The following is a 7,532-nucleotide window of genomic DNA, read 5'->3' on the forward strand; positions in this document are numbered from 1 at the left end:
TATTACATTTTAACAGAAGTGTAGATAGAACATGTTGAAACAGAAAATAAGCAGATGTTAATAGTAAATGAACAAGTAGATTAATAATTATTTTTTTCAGTTTGTCCCTCATAATGTTGACAAAATAATAGAATATAATTGACACAATATTGTACTGCATACATCAGCAGACTAATTAGGAGTCTGTTTGTTTACTTACTACTAAAAGAAAAGTTGTCTAGTATGTTCACTATTTTATTTAAGGACTAAATTGCAATAATAAACATATGTTTAATGTACCCTAACATTTTTTTGTTAAAATGAAAGAGAATAATGACATTTTTTGTGGTCCTCTTTATTTAGAAAAGTACCGAAAAGTATCGAAATACACTACCGTTCAAAAGTTTGGGGTCACCCAAACAATTTTGTGGAATAGCCTTCATTTCTAAGAACAAGAATAGACTGTCGAGTTTCAGATGAAAGTTCTCTTTTTCTGGCCATTTTGAGCGTTTAATTGACCCCACAAATGTGATGCTCCAGAAACTCAATCTGCTCAAAGGAAGGTCAGTTTTGTAGCTTCTGTAACGAGCTAAACTGTTTTCAGATGTGTGAACATGATTGCACAAGGGTTTTCTAATCATCAATTAGCCTTCTGAGCCAATGAGCAAACACATTGTACCATTAGAACACTGGAGTGATAGTTGCTGGAAATGGGCCTCTATACACCTATGTAGATATTGCACCAAAAACCAGACATTTGCAGCTAGAATAGTCATTTACCACATTAGCAATGTATAGAGTGTATTTCTTTAAAGTTAAGACTAGTTTAAAGTTATCTTCATTGAAAATAAGGACATTTCAATGTGACCCCAAACTTTTGAACGGTAGTGTACATTTTGGTACCAGTACCTGTAGTAAAATATTGGTATCGGGACAACCCTAATTTATTATATCAAATGAAACATTACGAGAATTGGTCTGCATCAAGAATCATGTTGAATTGAGAATCAGTTCTGAATCGAATCGTCACCCCAGGAATCTAAATTAGTCGGTGCTTGAGCAGTGTTGATAACTATCTACTTTAACTAGTTATTTGTTATTATTGTTCTTTTAATAATACATGCTGGTATCATATGTGAATATCTTGTATCTGTTGCAGTTTTAAAAATATACAAATAAAGACTGATATACAGTACAGGCCAAAAGTTTGGACACACCTTCTTATTCAATGTGTTTTCTTTATTTTCATGACTATTTACATTGTAGATTGTCACATCAAAACTATGAATGAACACATGTGGGGTTATGTACTTAACAAAAAAAGGTGAAATAACTGAAAACATGTTTTATATTGTGGTTTCTTCAAAATAGCCACCCTTTGCTCTGATTACTGTTTTGCACACTCTTGGCATTCTCTCCATGAGCTTCAAGAGGTAGTCACCTGAAATGGTTTTCACTTCACAGGTGTCATAGTTTTGATGCCTTCAGTGACAATCTACAATGTAAATAGTCATGAAAATAAAGAAAACACATTGAATGAGAAGGTGTGTCCAAACTTTTGGCCTGTACCGTACGTCAAAATGCCAAATAATGACGCTACTAATCAGCCATGCTGATAATCAGTTGATATCTAATGGAAATGACAGGGCAACACAGAGATGTTATCAGATTAGTACAAGCCATAAGTCTCAGTTTCAGGCGTCTACACGCACACACTGAGGACAGAGCTTTGAAACTTTTTGCCCTGGCGGACGTTTTCAAAAGTGTGCGTTTTTTCGGACAATAGTGTGCTTTTACGTGTGGACAAGAGGCCAAAACGCATAGAAAAATATGAATTCTTAAAGTATCCGAGCTCGTGTGGACATGGCCTTAAATCCTACGTGTCGAAGTCAAGGCCTGCGGGACAGATCCGGCCCGCGAATGAATTACCTATGGATTTCATTAGTATCAGAACCAAACCCGCAGGCCATAGTCGCCTGCTGCTGTTTTGCACGCACCAATACTCCGTCAGTGTTGGCGCTAGGAATCCTGCAGCCACCAAACCGGATCCCCTCAACGCCCTGACTGCGCCTAGAAATTCTGTCCATAAAAGTTATGAACAGAATCGGTGACAAAGGGCAGCCTTGGCGGAGTCCAACCCTCACTGGAAACCTCATATGCACATTTATTCAGTTACCAACATTCATTCACTTTCTTCTTTCCTTCATGGATCTAAACTTTACCGCTGCCTGTATTTTTTTCCCTATATTTTTATTGTAATATTTTCAGAATGTTTTTGTTCTATTTTTGGCCAAAGTAAGAAAAAGAAAACAATCTGAAGTAGTCTTTATTTTTTAGTTTTAATTCCATGTAGTGCTGGGAGATATATGGAATATACTCGATATATCACGGGTTTGTCTCTCTGCGATATAGAAAACGATTCTATCGTGATATTGGAGTATACGTTCTCACGCAGTTGCTTTTAGCTGCGGGCATTACACTACATGCTCTTCTCACTCTTTCTTGTCTCTCCTTCTTACAGAGACATAAACAAGTGCACCTTCTTACATACGTCACATACTGTCACACGTGCAACATCATACACTCTCGCCGAGCAAAGACGTAGCGGCATGGGAAACGTTAGCTGTGGTGCTAGCGGTGCGGTGCGAGTGGTAATACGAGAGAAAGAAAGTGCGAATCTGGTAACAAATGAAGGAAGAATAATTAATTCCCAAGAAAAACAGCAGGGGGTCCATCTTCTGGCGGTGGTTTGGCTTCAAGCGGGAAGATGTTGAACAGACAACCGTAATATGTCAAGTATGCTGCAAAAGCGTTGCCACAAAAAGTAGCAATACTGCTAATTTGTAGCATCATTTGAAAAGTCACCCACTACAGAATGAGGAGTGCTTGAAACTCTGCATGTCAACATCTCCGGCCGGTGCCACACCAACAAAATGCCCAAGCAACCATTTCCACATCAACACCGTATGAAAAAAATAGTCTACAACAGAAGGAGATAACGTCCGCAGTAACCTACCACATAGCGAAGGACATACACTATTTTATTTCATATTATGCAGCTCATTTTTATTTGACACTTATTGAAATATCTTGTGTGACATCATGCACAAAAGTGCACTTTATTTGTTTTAAAACATTGCAGTGGCATTCTGTACAAAAAGTGCACTTTAGTGTTGTTTGGATATGTCATCTTAGTGACATCATGCACAAAAGTGCACTAATAGCTTGTTTTAAAATGTCTCTGACAATCTTGCAATTTCTGTTTTGAAATGACATGAATGTTTGTGCCACTGCTTAATAACTGTTTAATAGTTTTGGTAAATTTACTTAGTTGTGGTTTCCCTCTCTGCATGAAAGCTTAAAATGAGCATATATTAATGCAGTATGAAGAAGATTGTTTTAATGTAGACACATAGAATCATCAAACTGCTGTGATTATATGCATCAAGTGTTCATTCAAGGCTAAGGCAAAATATTGAGATATATATCGTGTATCGTGACATGGCCTAAAAATATTGAGATATTAAAAAAAGGCCATATCGCCCAATCCTTACGCTGCGGGTATTTTTTTTCTATATTTTTACTGTAATATTTTCAGAATGTGTTTGTTCTATTTTTGGCCGACGTAAGACCAAAAAACAATCTAAAGTTGAACAATTCCATGAATTTAATAGTCCGGTCCGGCGTGCGCACAGATTTTCCTCCAAGCGGCCCCAGAGCTAAAATGAGTTTGACACCCCTGCCTTAGATTAACTTTCGGTTTCGATGGATTGAAGCCAAAGCAACAGGATGAACACATTCACGTGAGCATGGCGACGTCTTCAGACAACGTTACGCCCCTGCCTTTAGCGAGCATGATCTTCTCTCCAGCAGTTATAATGCTCATGTTTGTACTTTAGTAGTTAAGTTTCACTTCTAGTCTGCTCGTGAGATCCAAACTGTCGGTCAAAGAAAAGAACAACTAAACAGGAAGCCTGAACAGTCATTCTTTATGTACACTCCGCTTTCTCTAACACTTAACACTTTCTGGACAGGTAACAGTTTTGTATCATTACGTGCATAACAAAACGACTCTTTAAAGGACGACATACGCTTGTAGATCATAATAATTTAGAGTATGATTAAAAACCACCCTGGTGTCACTTCGAATTCATTTCTTACTTTGCCATAACGGCGAACGCCAACACGAAATACGTGTACATTTAGACATCATACACTCATACAATTTTAAGAAGACAACAAATACGTACCTAAGAAAATGAAAAAATGTAACCGCCCACGACTAAATATATATAAAAAAATCTGATAGGTTAGCTAAAGCGAGTGTAGCATTTCGGGCTGGGGTTGAGCGTTACAGCTGTCACGCCAATTTTCTTCCCATGACAAAAACCTTCCTAGCCCCCATTTACTTCCGGGGTCATTTCCGATTACGTCATTTCCTTTTACGTACGTAATTTCCTCTTACTGCCCGTCGCTGGGTTTTTATTTTATTTTTATAATATAGTCATTTCCTCTTACGTCATTGACCGCGATCGATAGAATCGATAGAATCCAAATCTCCTGAAAATGGTGGTGTCACTGAATGATATTCGTCTTTATCTTTCCCAGGGGACTTATGTCAAACACCAGCAGGCTTCGAAACATTTCAAGCGGAGTGTTAGGGCCGCTGCTGGGAACTTCTGTCTTCGTGGTAACGTGCAAAAAATATTAATTAATATATAATACTGTTAAATGTCTGTACTACTTTAAATCAACATTATTGTTGAAACCATTTCACTAATATTAATTAATATATAATAATGTTAAATGTCTGTACTTTAAATCAACATTATTGTTGAAACCATTTCACTAATATTAATTAATATATAATACTGTTAAATGTCTGTCTTCCTTTTTTTCTCTTTCTATCCCCTCCTGCTCCGGCCCGGCTGCACCAAATGATAATATAAATACATTTAATAAAGTCAAAATACAAATAAGGCAACAATTGAAGTATCCTACACTTCTCTTTTGTAAAGTAAATCTGAACAGCCGATATGGGCATTTACATCTACTATATGATCATCTACATCTACTATATGATTTGCCTGACAAGCTGGGCAGGACATTATAAAAAAAAATAAAAAATGTCTACTACTTTAAATCAACATTATTGTTGAAACCATTTCACTAATATTAATTAATATATTATACTGTTAAATGTCTGTACTTTAAATCAACATTATTGTTGAAAGCATTTCACTACAATATTGTGTGTGCTGCTGTCCTGTGTAGAAGAGGTCCTGTACCATGGGAACAGAAGGGTCATTTGGACAGAGGAGGAGAAAGTGGCTGTGTTAACCAAAGCCCATGCATGCAGGCCATTTTGGACCACGGAGGATGCAAGCGAAGATTGCTCCCCGGTTTTATTGGCGGTCCATCACAAAGGACACATTGGATTGGGTAAGCAAGCTCCTAGAAGGAAGATATTTGCTTTTAATTTTTATTTTTAGTTGAAACACTCAGGTTAGTAGTTAGTAGTAGGTCGCAAAGTGTTGTGGAATCAAATCATATCTACAATATGTTTCCCTTTATTACTGCTTTTAGGTGCGCACATGTCCTGACTGCCAGCGCTTTGAAAAATGAAAGACCGAGGCGCCTGAGCTGAAGCCCATCAAGGTCGTATCACCTTGGTACATGGTTGGTGAGTGGCTTTATTCACACATCCCTCACCTTTTCACGCACAACTATACAAAAACATTCCCAAAAAAGACAGCAGCCAATGTGAAGGAGGTATTCTTTATATTTTGGTGTTTCACTTACCCATGGCCATAATCAGAAAGGGAAAAAGCCACTAAAGTGCATAATTATATATATATATATATATATATATATATATATATATATATATATATATATATATATATATATATATATATATATATATATATATATATATATATATATATATATATATATATAGAAGAGTAGGTTAAACTTCCCCCACAATGATGTGGAACACAGTATCAAATTACAAAAATATTTGGTTGCAATTATTGCTTCCAGAGATATTCCTATCCATCACATTTCCAGTATTGATGTTGACGGCTCTTTTCATCAATTTAGTAGATTATTACAAAGTAGAGAATTTTTTTTTTCATTACACAATTATTACATGTGCTCAGAAAAAATACTATTTTCTATTTTTAGTACTCCCTCTGGCTCTGTACGGACACTACTTTTCACTACAGTGTGGTAAGTATTTAGATATTTAAAAGATTTCAAAATAAGTGGCTCTGAGAGGTAAAAATAATGAACTCATTGTTATATCTGCTCTAGCTGGACATGCAGTCAATCCGGCGTTGGTGGTGTGTCCTTCTAATGGAGCGCTTTGGCATTGAAGGGTAGGACAACTTCTTGAAATATCTGCTGTATTGTTTATCATGATTAGTAACTGCCTGCGATGAGGTGGCGACTTGTCCAGGGTGTACCCTGCCTTCCGCCCGAATGCAGCTGAGATAGGCTACAGCGACCCCCCGCGACCCCAAAAAGGGACAAGCGGTAGAAAATGGATGGATGGATGGATGGATGGATTAGTAACTGTAATCTGAAGAGCTTTTCTTCAATTTCCCCAAAGGCATGGCCAGAGGTTCTGTTATTGGACAGACAAGGCGAGCGGCTTATTGCAGGGCATTCTTCAGCCAGTCTTTAGTGTATCCAGAAACTCAGTCCAGGCCATCGACTGCGTCATCAAAGATTAACTGAATACAGTACTGGTAGGCCATGACACAAAAGTGAATAAATTGTATCATACCTATGTTGCTCCATAAAAAAAAAAGATTGGAGAAATATGTAAGCTGGGGGAAAAATAACTGGTTCAAAAATAATAATCTAATAACCTTTATTGGTTTGTACCTTGATGTGGTTTAAGAGCTTTTCACTATAACATGTCTACTTCTGAGGTGACCACCACTTGTGATTATAATTGACGCTTTGTCCTTTATCTGTGTTCCCCATTATTTAGGTGCAGCTCGCGCAATGTTTGGAACAAAACATTTGTAGACAATAAAAAAACATTTTACATTGCAGTTTTTTGCCTCATTTTAAAGTCTTGAAGAAATACCCAAGGTTTTTCTTTATTATTATGTTCTTATTCTAAATATTGTCGTTTGTCTGACCACGGGTCATCTGACTTCACTGAGGTACATATGTGCACATAAATGTCATTTTAATTTAGTTCACTTACACAGAGAACTAAAAAAAAACTGAATTTAACGAATAAATTTAGTTTTAATAAAGTTTAATAATGTTGATTGATAATTAATTAACTTATTGTACACTGTTATTAATTTCCGCATATGTCCACGAGTCAAATGTGCAGTCAGGAATATCCTCAAATTAATTTGTCAGATTAATACTTGTCCGATTAATACAGACGTTTTGTTAACGCTGTATTATAAAAAAGAGTCAAACGAAGTGCTATCGATTGCTGTCAAAGACGTAAGAGGAAATGACGTAAGCGGAAATGACCCCGGAAGTAAATGGGTGCTAGGAAGGTTTTTGTAATGGGAAGA

At 36.7% G+C, this 7,532-nt stretch overlaps 1 protein-coding gene and 1 long non-coding RNA gene across 3 annotated transcripts in view; one reads left to right on the forward strand and one right to left on the reverse strand.

Moving 5' to 3' along the window:
• LOC133645873 (guanine nucleotide exchange factor MSS4-like) overlaps positions 1 to 4,377 on the reverse strand; it is a 10,564-nt gene extending 6,187 nt beyond the window's left edge. Inside the window, exon 1 of one of the 2 annotated variants that reach the window (XM_062040796.1) lies at positions 4,230 to 4,377. The gene's annotated coding sequence lies outside the window, so the exon portion shown is untranslated. The remainder of the gene's footprint in view (positions 1 to 4,229) is intronic. The other variant, XM_062040804.1, reaches the window with a different exon arrangement.
• Positions 4,378 to 4,503: 126 nt separating this feature from the next.
• On the forward strand, positions 4,504 to 7,045 carry LOC133660744 (uncharacterized). The gene is made up of 6 exons (XR_009827881.1): positions 4,504 to 4,669; positions 5,254 to 5,421; positions 5,566 to 5,662; positions 6,169 to 6,213; positions 6,298 to 6,734; positions 6,983 to 7,045. It is a non-coding gene; the product is annotated as an uncharacterized LOC133660744 (long non-coding RNA).
• The last annotated feature ends 487 nt before the right edge of the window (positions 7,046 to 7,532 follow it).

Source organism: Entelurus aequoreus, linkage group LG01, assembly GCF_033978785.1.
Source record: "Entelurus aequoreus isolate RoL-2023_Sb linkage group LG01, RoL_Eaeq_v1.1, whole genome shotgun sequence".
Classification (NCBI taxonomy): Eukaryota; Metazoa; Chordata; class Actinopteri; order Syngnathiformes; family Syngnathidae; genus Entelurus; species Entelurus aequoreus.